The sequence below is a fragment of the Peromyscus maniculatus genome, chromosome 2, assembly GCF_049852395.1.
Source record: "Peromyscus maniculatus bairdii isolate BWxNUB_F1_BW_parent chromosome 2, HU_Pman_BW_mat_3.1, whole genome shotgun sequence".
Lineage (NCBI taxonomy): Eukaryota > Metazoa > Chordata > Mammalia > Rodentia > Cricetidae > Peromyscus > Peromyscus maniculatus.
This window is the reverse complement of record NC_134853.1, coordinates 153,836,613-153,850,482: the sequence shown is the minus strand read 5'-3', so window position 1 is coordinate 153,850,482 and position 13,870 is coordinate 153,836,613. Positions and strand designations below refer to the sequence as shown.

The 13,870-nt window shown below is 45.1% G+C and overlaps 1 protein-coding gene and 1 long non-coding RNA gene across 2 annotated transcripts in view; both read left to right on the top strand.

Annotated features, from left to right (window-relative positions):
• Nucleotides 1–13,870, top strand: part of Clic4 (chloride intracellular channel 4) — a 65,350-nt gene that overhangs the window by 11,250 nt on the left and 40,230 nt on the right. The gene's annotated exons all lie outside the window — the stretch shown is intronic.
• Nucleotides 6,490–8,176, top strand: LOC143272017 (uncharacterized). Its single transcript, XR_013049389.1, has 2 exons — nt 6,490–6,960; nt 7,142–8,176. It is a non-coding gene; the product is annotated as an uncharacterized LOC143272017 (long non-coding RNA).

Sequence of the window (13,870 nt, the reverse complement as noted above, 5' to 3'; positions counted from 1 at the left end):
AAAAAAAGAAACTAGCTCCAGATCCACAGCCTGACATTCAGGCTCAAAACTGTCACAGTCTAGACCCCATGAATGGACACATGCATCCCCTGCCTCCTGGGCCTTTACCCTAGCTAGCTGGAATGCTTCTGTTTCTTATTCCTGAAGCAGCCTTTCCTACTGCAGTCCATTTGTGAAAATCTAGGTGATTCTGTAAGACTGTTCACATATCTTTATTAATTCTTCAGGATCACTTTCCTGTTACCTCTCTGTGGAAAGCCATTTTTTTGCCTCACATGTCTGTGGCATAATAAAGGAGACCTGTGTAGGTAGGACCCCGACATTCATCGTTGTCTCCACTGCAGGATTTAGTAGATCGCTTGCTTCCTAACAGGCACGCAGTACGTCTTACTGTGAGTCAATGCATTTAGGTAGAATTGCTAACTCCACTGCTGGTTAGAGGGCTGGAAATCCCCTTTAAAATATGCAGTCCTTCGGAAAAGGACCGTCTGTTCAACAGTTGTGTTTGGTGGGTAGTTGACAGAAAATAAAGCACAGGCTGGCTGATATTGCTGGCCGTGTCCTTAAAACCCTGATGATTTAGTGGAGAGAGTTTGCCTGGTCAGCTGTCAGCTCCATTTCTCGGAAGCCTTCACTCACTCTCGTGTGACCTGTCTTTAGTTTGGAGGGGTCTCAGCTTAGAGAGTCTCATTTGACTCTAGCTTTAGGATAGCTGGTGCTGCTTACAGTTAGTGCTGAATTTTAGTTCATCTTCCAAGCAGTAAATTAGGAGTTTTCTTTTGGAAGCTGGAGAGATGGCTTGGCAGTTAGGAGTACGTGCTGCTCTCGAAGAGGACCCAGTTTGGTTCCTACAACTGCCTATAGCTTTTTTTTTTCTTTTTTTTTTTTTTGAGAATTAAAAACTATTATCGTACAAGGGTCAAAATGGATGGGAAAGTATAGCCGTGGTGGGCAGTCACTGCCCTGATTAGCATCGTATGCCCATTCCAGTGGTCACGAATGGACCAAAGGTTCCACCACTCTGCATCAGGGTTTTCCCAATGCTGTCCATCAGCTCCCAATCCTGAATTCTGATCCTGAGACAAGAGAAGATGCCAGACAGTGCCTGGGCCACCATGCCCACAGCATAAAATGCCCGTTGCGTAACACATGACAGCCCATCTTCATGCCCATAGTGTAACCCATGACAGCCCATCTTCACATGCCCATGGTGTAACCCATTACAGCCCATCTTCACATGCCCATGGTGTAACCCATGACAGCCCATCTTCACATGCCCATGGTGTAACCCATGACAGCCCATCTTCACATGCCCATGGTGTAACCCATGACAGCCAGCCCATCTTCACATAGTCGAAGCAGCTGGGCTGGGACAGCTGTGGGACCCAAGGCCACCGACATCTCTTTCGAAGCCACTGTCGCTCTGCTCTAGGTCTCATCGTGCCTTTAACTCTTAATTCCAGAGAATCTGGTGTTCTCCTGGCCACTGGGCACTAGGCATGCATGTAATGCACATGCAAAGGCAAAAACACTCGTACACATAAAATAAAACATAAGTAAGTACCCATGCCTTTAATCCCAATATTGGGAGGCAGAGGCAGGTGGATCTCCTGGAGTTTCAGGCCAGCATGATCTACATACTGAGGTCAGTCTCACCACCTCTGTCTGGGGTGGGGTGGGGAGGGGGCGGGCTGCAGCGGTGTAGAACAACTGAAAAATATAAAAACAATAAACAAAAACAAAACTTTATTTTAAAGAATTTTCGTTTTTCTCTGTTTCAGGTGCCTAATTAGTTGTCATCCTCTCCCCCACCCCCTCCCCCAACTGGGGACTGAACTTTGAGACAGGGTCATGTAGTAAACTGCCCTGCTTTCTGGTTGCTGGGATTGCAGACATGAGCCACCACTCGTGGCTCTAGGGAAAGCTTTCTTTTTCTGTGTATGATTTTTGTTGTTGTTCATTTGAAATAGGGTCTTATTCTGCAGTCCAGTTAGGCTTTGAAAGAGAACTTTCATATGGTAAAGTATAGGAGTCTTTTCTTCTCTAATGCTGGAACTGAGAGCAGTCTTTCCTAAAACAAAGTGAAATTTGAGCTTCAATCAAGCCTGCTTTCAAGATTTCACTTCATCCCCCCACTGCTTATATCGTCTGCCATTTCACAGACTTTGTACCACTGCTTTCTTCCCTGTTTGTTTCTTTCCCTTTAAATCTATTTTTCTAAGTAGGCTGGCTGTGATGTTAGGGCTTCGGTAATTGCCAAACCTGCCACTTTGCCATGTCTCAAGCAGAGTCAGGACTCACCCAGAAAGCACATTGTATTTCGTGTCTTCATTGCAGCTTTTTCGTGACTGCAGAGGCACAAATCAGTGCCAGTTTAAGCAATTTTCATTAAACCAGGAGCTGCTCTAGGCCCAGGGGAAGCCAAGCAGATGCACTGTGAGCGCCTGTGGCCAAAGGCCGATAGTGTAGGAAGGAGCACTCCTCCAGAGTCCCAGCGAGCCTTTTCCTGGGGAGCCATTGTAACTCTGGCTGGGAGGCTTTTCCCCTTGCAGAAGCCTGGTGCTAGTGTATTTAGAGTAGATGCTGAGTCTCACTGACTTGTTTTATGTTGCATTTTCCAACTACAGGGCAGAAGGGATACACAGAAGAGCAGTCCATAATAACTGAGCAGATACAGACATTTGTGGAGTGCTGTGTGTAACTGCACTGTGGATTAACTCATTGGACTATTTATTATTCAGTAAAATGCTTGCTGAAGAACAGTGCTGGGCTCCCCCGGCCTCACCCCTCTTTGCACACGCTTTATTCCAGAGGCAGCTAGAGGAAAAGAAACAATAAAAAAAGAAAAATCACATGACTGGGAAAATGCAAGTGCTTGTTAAACTCACAAGAAGCCAGATAAATAGGTTGAAAGGGTGAAGAAAGTACTGGGTTGGGGCTGGGGATGTAGTTCAGTGGTAGAGTGTTTGCCATGAGGCTCTGGGTTCGATCCCCAGTACTATAAAACAAACAAACAAATCCATATAAAACAAATGAAGAAGAAAACAGTTAGGGAAAGTTAGTGCCTTAGTTCATACTTGTTTTGCTTTAGTATCTCAAAGTAGTTCTTAGGATATACTCAAAGGCAAGCTTAACTTTTTCTTACCCTCCCCCCTCCCCCCCCAGCTGAGGACTGAACCCCCAGGGCCTTGTGTTTGCTGGGCAAGTGCTCTACCACTGAGCTAAATCCCCAACCCTCTCTCTCTCTCTCTCTCTTTCCCTCCCTCCCTCCCTCCCTCCCTCCCTCCCTCCCTCTTTCTCTCTACCTCTCTCTCCCTCTGTCTCTCTGTGAGACAGAGTGTCTCAGTGTAGCCCACACTAGCCTTGACCCTGCAGTCTTCCTGCCTCAGCCTCTGGGTGCTAAGATGTGTCTGAGGTCTGAGGTCTGAGATCCCCAAGTTAGAGTCATAGGGTGGTTGTTCTCAGAGTATCTATCATCTTGGTCCGTTAGAAAGCGCAGTAGTTCGGATTCATGTTTCAGGTGTACAGTGAAGTGTAGTGCTTTGCTCTTTGCCAGGGTGTACTGGTGAGGGTGGGTATTGGAGAGCAGGGGAGGGGCCGTGGGACAGTGCTTGCCATGCAAGTGTGTGGACTTGAGTGGGATCCCCAACACCCATCAAGCAGGAGTAGCATGTGCGGTTATCTCAGTGCTCCTCGGAGACAGACAGACAGACACACATGAGAGTGAGTCTCTAGAGGCCTGCAGGCCAGCTAGTCTACATGAGTAGTAGTGAATGACTACAGAGACCCTGTCTAAACAAGGTGGAAGGTGAGGACCCACACCCAAGTTTGTCCTCTGACCCCTACATGCATGCTGTGGCACGTATACCTGCCCCCACACTTTTTATTTTTAAAAATTGGATGCCGGAGCCATGCAGCTGTGTTTAAATCCTGACTCCCCGCTTCACTCCCCGCTTCACTTGGTGTCTGCACTGAGGTAGCAGAACCTGACTCTTGGGCTTTGGTAAGATTAGAAGTCTTAGTAAGAAAACCACTTAGCGTGTGACCCCCAGCGGGCCCACTCACTTGCTCGTATGCTGCCTTGGGATGCAGCTAAGACTGCACTGGCCTGTGGTTAGTTAGGGTGCAGTATGTGTGGTTTCAACCTCTAGGATGTTACGAAGATCTGCTTGGCGGCTTGGCAAAGAAGTGGAGAGCTTTCCATTCTAAATCAGAAGTGAGGAGTTAGTGCGACGGAAGCCCCAGGATCAGTTGGGCCTCCTTTCTGAGGTAACTGGCAGCTCACAGTTGTGCTGGTAGTCACCAAGTGCCTGACAATGGGCTCCATCTGAGTCCTCCTGCCTCGGCTCCCAGGACTCTAGCTAAAGCATTAGGAAGAGTGTTTTTCCTGCCTCCTCTTCTACAGTGAAATTTCAAAAGAGGTCACGAGTCCGTCTGTGACATTGGATAGAGTGGTTCTGTAGGGTACTTTTAATTACTGATTTTTGGTTTCCCGTGCTTCCAAATTCCATGCTTTCTTATTTTTGTTTTTATTGTATGCAGTTATTAAATTGATTGGTCATATATTAACTAGTATTAAATAATGCTCTCTTAAGGGGAAACATAGATGTGTATGTATATTTTAAAATCTCCATCCCAAAAGACTTTGAGCTCATTTAATTTGTAACAGAAGAAATAGAGGTAGTGTAAATTTACATGAATTTTTTTTTCCTTTTTGAGAGAGTCAACTTATGCAACCCAGGCTGTCACTGAAATCGAAATCCTCCTGCCTCTGCTTTCTGAGTGTTGGGTTGTATGCTTGTGCTACCACACCCTGATTTACAGGCTTTATGCTGATGTAGACTTTGCCTAGAACTCAGGCATCTTGAGTGCTGAGAGTGAAGGCTTGTGCTATCCTGACTGGCTAGTGGGTTTTAAGGGCCAAGGGTGGATTTGCAGTCTCCTAGTCTTCATTTCTAGAGTCTAAGTGTCTAGTTTCATCTTTCTATCACAGTGGAATGGTAATAAAGCTGTAAACTTGAGTGTATGGTTGTAATTAGTAGGTGACTCAAGGATAATAAAGTGATGTTATCTTTTATCTTATTATAATGTTATAAACTTTTTGAAAGTACTTAATTTACTCCCACACAGGACACAGTAAACTGATAAAAGCCAAGATGCTAAAGTCGGGATAATAGACAGCTCTGGGTGCTGATTGTGGGCCAGGCACAGGATGCCAGCCTTTTATATGTGTTAGCCAAGTTAATCCTCACATAAACTCTGAAATAGGCAGCCAATTCTGTGTCATATGTGAGGTTCAGAGAGGGCCAATAAATATAGGCCGGGATCTTAGAGTTCCTGTCTGAATCTTTCTTTTCTTTTCTTCTCCCCACCCCTTTGTTTTAGGTGCTGACTCTTGAACCCAGGGCCTCACACATGTCACTCCGTCTGTGCTCTACCACAGAGTGACAACCCTAACACCTCTGATAACATTTAGAAGGAAATTACAGGGTTTCCATTGCTTTTTTCCATTGCTCTTTGTGTTTTGGGGGCCTGGTTGATTAGTCTCTTGTAAAAACTCTAAAGGGTCTCTCTAGAAGCACAATAGAGGAACCTCACTTGCACATCATGTATTTGGATTTTAGAATTGTTTTCCAGTTTAGAAATGTCAAACTGGGCCAGATTTAAAAAGCTACATCCTAATTTGTTAATGTTTTTCTCAAGTCGTTTCTCTTTCCTTTCTTTTCTTTATTAAAACTCCCCCTTCAGAGGAGCCCACCCTTTGCATTGTTGATAGAAGAAAAGCAAGGAAGTTTCTTTTTGTGGAGAGAGGAAATGGCTCCGGTCAGGACTTCATCCATATTAGGTATAAACTAAATATAGCTGTGTGATCCAGGGGTGAGGTCACACTTACAGTTTCCTAAGCAGGGCTAATGAGGTCCGCCAGTACTTTTCAATCTGCCTCCCTGGTTTTTTGGCTCCCTGAAAAGGCTACTACATGGATTAGTCCTGTGCTCTTCTATATGGACCTCTGCCCCTTAACATATACCAAACCATTTATAAGGACTTAGAGTAAAGAACTAAGATGTCTTGACCTTCTCATTGTCTTCTCATCCCCTTTCAGGCTGGCTTTATCAATGTTCAGCCTTTGTCAAGGGTATTTTTACTTGAGCTGGACTCGTGTAAGAAGCCTGTTCTATGTAATTTTTTTTGTTGTTTAGTGTTTTCACTGGTTAGATTCCAGTGTGATTAAGTAATAAGATTTGCTCTGATTGGCTGCTTATAGAGGTAGTAGAGAACTGAAAGATGGGCTAAATCTGGTTTGGGCCAGAATACATTTTGTTCTTACTTAGATAAGGGCTCTTGAAGCTCCCAAAGCATTTTCACTCATAGTGAATGTGTTCAGCTCTTGTGACCCTTCCTGGAGCCCTTTGCAAGACACCCAACCACAGAGAGTGTACATGCTTCTAAGGGAGCCTTGGATTTGCTTATGGCATATCTTCTTTTTTGTAAGTTTTTTTTTTTTTTTTTTTGATTTTTCAAGACAGGGTTTCTCTGTGTAGTTTTGCGCCTTTCCTGGAGCTCACTTGGTAGCCCAGGCTGGCCTCGAACTCACAGAGATCCGCCTGGCTCTGCCTCCCGAGTGCTGGGATTAAAGGCGTGCGCCACCACCGCCCGGCTCTTTTTTGTAAGTTTTTTGAGACAGGGTTTTTCTAAGTAATAGCCCTTGCTGTCCTTGAACTCAATTTATAGACCAGGCTGGCCTTGAACTCAGAGAGAGCTGCCTGCTTCTGCCTCCCAAGTGCTGGGATTCTTTTATTTCATTTTTTTTTAAACTTTGAGAGGGGATCTTATTCTATCCCAAGCTGGCCGTACCTCACTATAGAGTCCAGGCTAGCCTCATACTTATGGCAGTCGTCTTGCCTCAGCCTTCTGAGTACTAGACTTTATAGTTATGAGAAGCCACCATGGGCATATAAGGTATAACTTTTTTTTTTTTTTTTTTTTTTTTGGTTTTTCGAGACAGGGTTTCTCTGTGTAGCTTTGCGCCTTTCCTGGAGCTCACTTGGTAGCCCAGGCTGGCCTCGAACTCACAGAGATCCGCCTGGCTCTGCCTCCCGAGTGCTGGGATTAAAGGCGTGCGCCACCAACGCCCGGCAAGGTATAACTTTAAAAAGGTTTTGAACATTTATTTATTTAGACAGTCCGACTCTCGTTCTGGCTGACCTGAACTTTGCAGAACTCTCTTTCCTTGGCCGCCCAAGTGCTGAAGTCACAAGCATGTGCCACAATGCCTGGCTGCTCATGGCATCTTGGGATGGATAGCTTGGAGCAGAACTAATACTCAGCACACTGCAAGGGTCTTAGGGATTAGTTTACGGAGCGAAATGTTCTCCAAGCATAGTTGAGATAGCTCTGCACTCTTCTTCTCTGGCCTCCTGGCTGCCTTAGCAGAATGGGTCCCTTCTCTCTGGTCCAGCTGGTGCCCATTCTGCCATCCATCTGAATCCTTTCTCATGCTTCTTTGTTCCTGGCTGATGTGAATTCCAGGAGTTCAGGATCAGGGGTGTGCTGGTTAATCTTCACTTAGCCAAGAGGCCAAGTGTGATTGATGGTCAGGCTTCACTGTCCTCTGGCTGGATTTGTAATCACCCAGGAAATACACCTGGGAGTGTCCAAGGGCATTTCTAGAGAGGTGTAACTGAGGACTGAAGATCTGCCCCAAATGTGGACACCCTCCTATCCTCCTCTGCTGGGATAGAGAGGGAAAGGAGGAACCGAGCTGTGTGCCAGCATCCATTGTGTGCATCTGGATGGTGGATGCAGAGTGGCCAGATGCTCGCTCTCCTGCAGTGCCTTGCCTTCCACAGTAGACCGGCCTCTCAAATTGTAAGCCAGACAAACTAACTCGTCCTTAAGCTACTTTTGCCAGGAATGTTGTCATAAAATGAGGAAAAACATGAATATATCTCATCTTTTATAGCTGCCTATCATATTGGGATAAATGGAGATACAGGAGAGAATCCATTAACTTAGTAAATATTTGTTAGGATTCTGGGGCAAACTTTTCTGCATATTACAGGTATAAAGAATATTATGTTTGTTGCTGGTGTGGTTGGTGTTCCATCTTACATCATAGCAAATGCCACAGATAAAAGTCTATTTGGTCTTTAAGCTTACAACATGCAATTTGGGTTTGGCCAGGAGCTTATTCTATAGCCACTGGTCTCAACTTAATAACAGGTTAGCAAGGGTGTTAGAGTCTTAAAGTCCTGTAACTGGCAGGCCAGGCTTAGCTCTTACATGTATGGTAATAGGTCTCTGCTGTTGTCTGTAAAGTGGGTGCTGGCTAGGCTAGGCTAGGTTTATTTTAGATGCCAAGGTTGTAGCCTGGACTTGAGTAGAGACCCCGACAGGAAGTTAAAGCTTGGCCGCAGCTCAGCTGGTAGAGTGTTTGCTGAGCATGCCCAAGGCTCAGTCTGATTCCCAGCACCACATAAACTGACCGATGGCCCATGTTGCTAGAAGGTGGACACCAGGCTCAGAAGTCCACTGTCATCTTGTCTATGCAGTGAAGTCAAGGGCAGCCTTGGACTGTAGGAGACCCTGTCTCAAAAAATGGGGAGTGGGAGGTGGGGAGAAAGTTGAGACCTCTCAGGTCCATAGTCTGGTCCAGAAAATTAACTTTTCACAATCAGAAAAATAGTGGATTGGAAAACAAAAATGTCAATGAATCAAAGTGCTTAGCAATATGGAGGCAATCTGTGAGGAAATTAAAAACATTTGGACTGACTTTATTTATTCCAAATAGACTATTTGAATGATAAAGGAGTTTGATTGTATCTAAAGTAAGGCAGGGGGTTGGAATTTAGCTCAGTAGTAGAGCGCTTACCTAGCAAGCACAAGGCCCTGGGTTCGGTCCTCAGCTCCGGAAAAAAAAAAATAATAATAAGGCAGGCACAGAGGTATTGTTTAAATTTGCCTTTATCATATTCTTTTGGGACTGTCTTTAAAATGGTAACTAAAAATTTCAGTAATAAATATGCTCTTTTTTTTTCCTTTTTTTTTTTTCCGAGACAGGGTTTCTCTGTGTAGCTTTGCGCCTTTCCTGGAACTCACTTGGTAGCCCAGGCTGGCCTCGAACTCACAGAGATCCGCCTGCCTCTGCCTCCCAAGTGCTGGGATTAAAGGCGTGCGCCACCACCGCCCGGCATAAATATGCTCTTATACTATTCAGATTAAAAAAATAGGTCTGCTAAGGAGGTTAAAGAGGTAAAGAGGAATTCTGAATATTAAGTCTTAATAGCTGAAGTAAGATAATTTTGTTTATAATTTTTAAAAATTTAGTTTTCAAGTGTAGCCTTGGCTGCCCTGGAACTCACTCTGTAGATTAGGCTGGCCTTGAACTCAGAGATCCGCCTGCCTCTGCCTCCTGAGTGGTGGGATTAAAAGCACGCAGCATGACACCACTGCCTGGCTGTAATTCTGTTTTTAAAGTTTACCCTCACATAAACTTATTTATGTTCTGAATTTGTTTTGTTTTGTGTTTGAGACAGTGTCTTATGTAGCTCAGGCTAGCCTTGAACTCAAAGTAGTCCTCCTGCCTCAGATTCCAGGCCTGGCAACATATAATCTCTTAAAGAAAAAACTACCTAGAAAATGTAGATATATTTGGAGGGAAAAACTTAGGCTTTTTGATTTCATAGTTGAACTCTTAGTCAAGTGTCTACCCAAGCCTGTGTATTCCCAGCTCCTTAGGACGTTGAGGCAGGAGGGTCACAAATCCAGGCCTGCCTGTGCTGCCGAGTGAGGTCCTTGCCCCTCTGGAGCATCTCCTTGAGACCCTGGCTCAAAGAGTGCTTGCCTAATATGTGCAAGGCCCTGGGTTCAGTCCCACTACTGGGGTTGGGAGTTGGGGGACAAACCCAAACCAAACAAAAAAGAAATAGCTGTTGCACATAGAATTTAGGTAGAGGCTGGAGAGGTGACTCAGCATTCCCAACACCACATGGCAGCTCACAACTGTCTGTGACTCAGTTCCAGGGGACCCGACATATACAAAATAAAAATAAATATATTTAAAAAATAAACAAATTTAGGTAGCTGCCATAGCACAGATGGGAGGAATTTTTCATTGTTTTTCATTCATTCCCAGTATTCTTGATAATTTAGGTTGTAGTTATATGTATTTTAAGTTAACTTTAGGGAAGAAAAACTTTGTGCTTGAAATAAGAACAAGTCATTCAGGAGAGCTGGGGTGTGGAATTGGTCTGTCTGGCTCATATCTTCAGTCTGTGGTTGTGGTGACATGACATGGCAGAAGTTTCCCAGGGGCTTTTCTCTGTAGACATCCACCCTCAGGCATAATGGGCACTGCCCACGGGTGACCCTTGTACTGGATATACTTATAAAATATGCACTAGACTTAAAGACTTAAAGAATGTAATGCCTTATGTTCTTTTTTCTTTTGTTTTGGTGTTTTTTGGTTTTTCAAGACAGGGTTTCTCTGTGTAGCCCCTGACTGTCTTGAACTTTTTTTATACACCAGGCTGGCCTCGAAACTCACAGAGATCCTCCTGCCTTTGCCTCTCGAGTGGTGGGATTAAAGGTGTGTGCCACCAATTCTAGGTCAATGCTCTAGGTTGAGATGATGATGTTTTAGATGTGTTAAATTAAATAAAGGTACTATTTATAGTGGAACATGGTGATGCATGCCTTTAATCCCAGCACTTGAGAGGCAGAGGCAGGTGTGAGGCCAGGTTGACCCACACAGTGAGTTTCATTCAGGGCAGCCAAGACTATACAGTGGGATCCTGCCTCAAAAAGAGAGGGGTTATTTATATTAATTTTGTTTGTTTTTTGAGATGGGGTTTCACTATATAGCCCTGACTGACCTGGAACTCACTATAATCTTTGTTTATTTAGTTTTTGTTTTGTCTTTTTTCTTTTTTTTTTTTCTTGGTTTTTCGAGACAGGGTTTCTCTGTGTAGCTTTGCTCCTTTCCTGGAACTCGCTTTGGAGACCAGACTGGCCTCGAACTCACAGAGATCCGCCTGCCTCCTGAGTGCTGGGATTAAAGGCGTGCGCTACCACCGCCCGCCTTGTTTTGTCTTTCAAGACAGGATTCTCTGTGTAGTTTTGGTGCCTGTCCTAGATCTTGCTCTGTAGACCAGACTGGCCTCTAATTCACAGAGATCCACCTGGTTCTGCCTCCTGAGTGCTGGGATTAAAGGCATGCGCCACCGCCACCCGGCTTGTTTATTTAGTTTTTAAAGATTTATTTTTATTTATGTGTGTATGTCTGTGTCTAGCATGTGTGTGCAGGTGTTTGGAGGCAGCTGGAATTACAGGCACTTATAAGCTGTCTGACATCAATGTAAACTCAGGTCCTTTGAAAGAGCAGCAAGACCTCTTAACTCCGAGCCAATTCTCCAGCCATTTATTCAGTTTTTTGTGACAGGCTCTCACTATGGATCTTAGGCAGGCCTCAAACTTGCTGAGAGTTCTAGGGATGTGCTAACTGACCCCTGCTGTTCCTAAGAGCTTTTTCCTTTTTCTTTTTTGCTGGGGAACAGGCTGTCTCAGAACTGACAGCTCTTCTCCTGCCTCAGCCTCTGAGTGCAGGGTTAGAGTTGTGTCCTTTTTTTCTTTTTCTGAGAGAGTCTCCTGTGTTGCTGACTTTGAATTAATTCACAATAAAGCTGAACATGTCCTTGAATTCCTGATATTACTGCCTCCGTCCTTCCCCCTCCTCCGTCCTTCCCTGGCCCCTTTCTCCAATGCTGGGCTTACAGGTGTGGGCCACCATGCCCACCGGACAGTGTGCCTTTATTGAAGAATTTGGAAGAAAAAACGATGGGTCCCCAGGGAAGGAGGTGGGATCACTTTCAGTCAAGGTTCTAAATTATATGGTTTATAATTTCTTCTGAAGAAAAAGCAGCCACTGTTTCTTCTGGGCAGTGAATACAGATAGGCAGAGTTTTTGTCGTGGTCCTGCTCTGCTCAGGTGGAGTGTCTGGGTTTTCTCCACCTGACATGGTATTTTTAAAAAAGATTCTGGCTGAGACAGTCCAGGTTTGATCTTATACAGGTTAGAACTCCTTTTTTCCTGTTCAGCATGTGCTCCAAGTAGGGAACCAGAGTACTGGGGCATTCTCAACTGGTGGTAATTCCCTCAAGTAATGCACTCAGTATTTTAAAATTCAAGTTCTAGTATATTTAAGCAATTTAATATTTGTGCAGCGTTTATAAACATTTGGTGCATTTTCTTCTATTTTTTTTCCCTCTATGTAATAGCTCTGACAACAGTCTTGTGGACTAAGCTGGTCTTGGACTCAGATCTGCCTGCCTCTACCTCCTGAGTGCTGGAATTACAAGTGTTAACCACCACCTGGCTGCATTTTCTCAAATGTGAAAAAGAAAAGAACCTTCTTATTTCTACCTCCTCTCTCCCCAAGTGTGTGCTGAGGTTGGGAATGGTTTTTGGTTTGTAGACTGTCCAGGGGAATAGACCCCCTTACTATGTCTTGAAGGGCTGGACACTACTCTGCTGCAGGCTGTATTCCCCCCCCCCCCCCAGGCTTTTCTCTACCCAGGTGTTTAACCCAAAGGTTCCCGAGCCCCTTGAGCTCTCTGTAATGTCCTGTCATCCCAGTCATTGTCACGACAAACACAGGGCTGTACTTTTCTAGTTTGGTTGGACCATACTTTCTATCTCCATTGCCTCTCCAGCCAGCCCTGCCCAGCCTGGCTCCATCTGTCTGTCATCAGTCCCATACCTCAGCCTGATTTTTCACTGAGTAGGTTCTTACTGCCTTAAATGGAAGTTGGACTTTGGCCTCCGTGTCCCTATATCAATTCCTTTCATTCCTTTCTTGAGTGATCTCTAGCTTCTTCCTCCTGCCACACCCGAAGCTCAGAACTACACTCTCTGCCTTGGAGTGTGTTCTTACTGATCACTTTCCACATGTTGACTGTCTTTAGAGATTTTCATCTATTTACTCATTGGATAGCGATAATAATTTGAAGTACACGTTCTTCCCCATTTTATGGAGGAAACACTTGAGAACCAGAGAGGTTAAATAAGTCTCTAGCATCACACAGGTAGTTAGTTAGAAGCACCAGTATGCTTCAAACCAGACATTCTGCTTTCAGTCCCTGTCAGAGACACTGAGTTCAATACTCTTGATAGGCTGGGCCTGTGGTGTTGGTTACACAGAGGCGCTCGTGGCTGGCCGACGGAGCAGAGTGCTGGATGTATCGGTGACGGAAGATTCACCAGCCATAGTTACCTTTCTAGAGCTTTATTGGGAGAGAGAGGGAGGGGGAGCAAGGGAGGAAGGGAGGAAGGGAGGGAGGGAGGGAGGGAGGGAGGGAGGGAGAGAGGGAGGGAGGGAGGGAGGGAGGGAGGGAGAGAGAGAGAGAGAGAGAGAGAGAGAGAGAGAGAGAGAGAGAGAGAGAGAGAGAGAGAGAAGGAGAGAAGGAGAGAGTGCGGAAAGAGAGAACACAGAGGGCCCGCCCGCCTTTTAGGCTGGGACGCCATCGCAGGCTGGTGATGTAATTAAGGACATAATCCTTAAATCTGGCACACACCTTTAATCCCAGAATTTGGGAGGCAGAGGCAGGCGGATCTCTGAGTTCAAGGCTGAGGCCAGCTTAGTCTACAGAGTGAGTTCTAGGACAGCCAAGGCTGCACAGAGAAACCCTGTCTGGGAAAACAGCAAGCAAGCAAGCTCTTGGTAAACATTTGTCAAACAAACCAATGGATCATTTCTCCTTTGAGCAGGAAAATCTGCCTTTTAATGTTGTTTCAGATGTCTGTTGTGGCCTGGTTTTGTGCTCACTGAGCCTAGTCAGAAACTCTATTTTTCTTAGTCTAGGTGATGTCTGT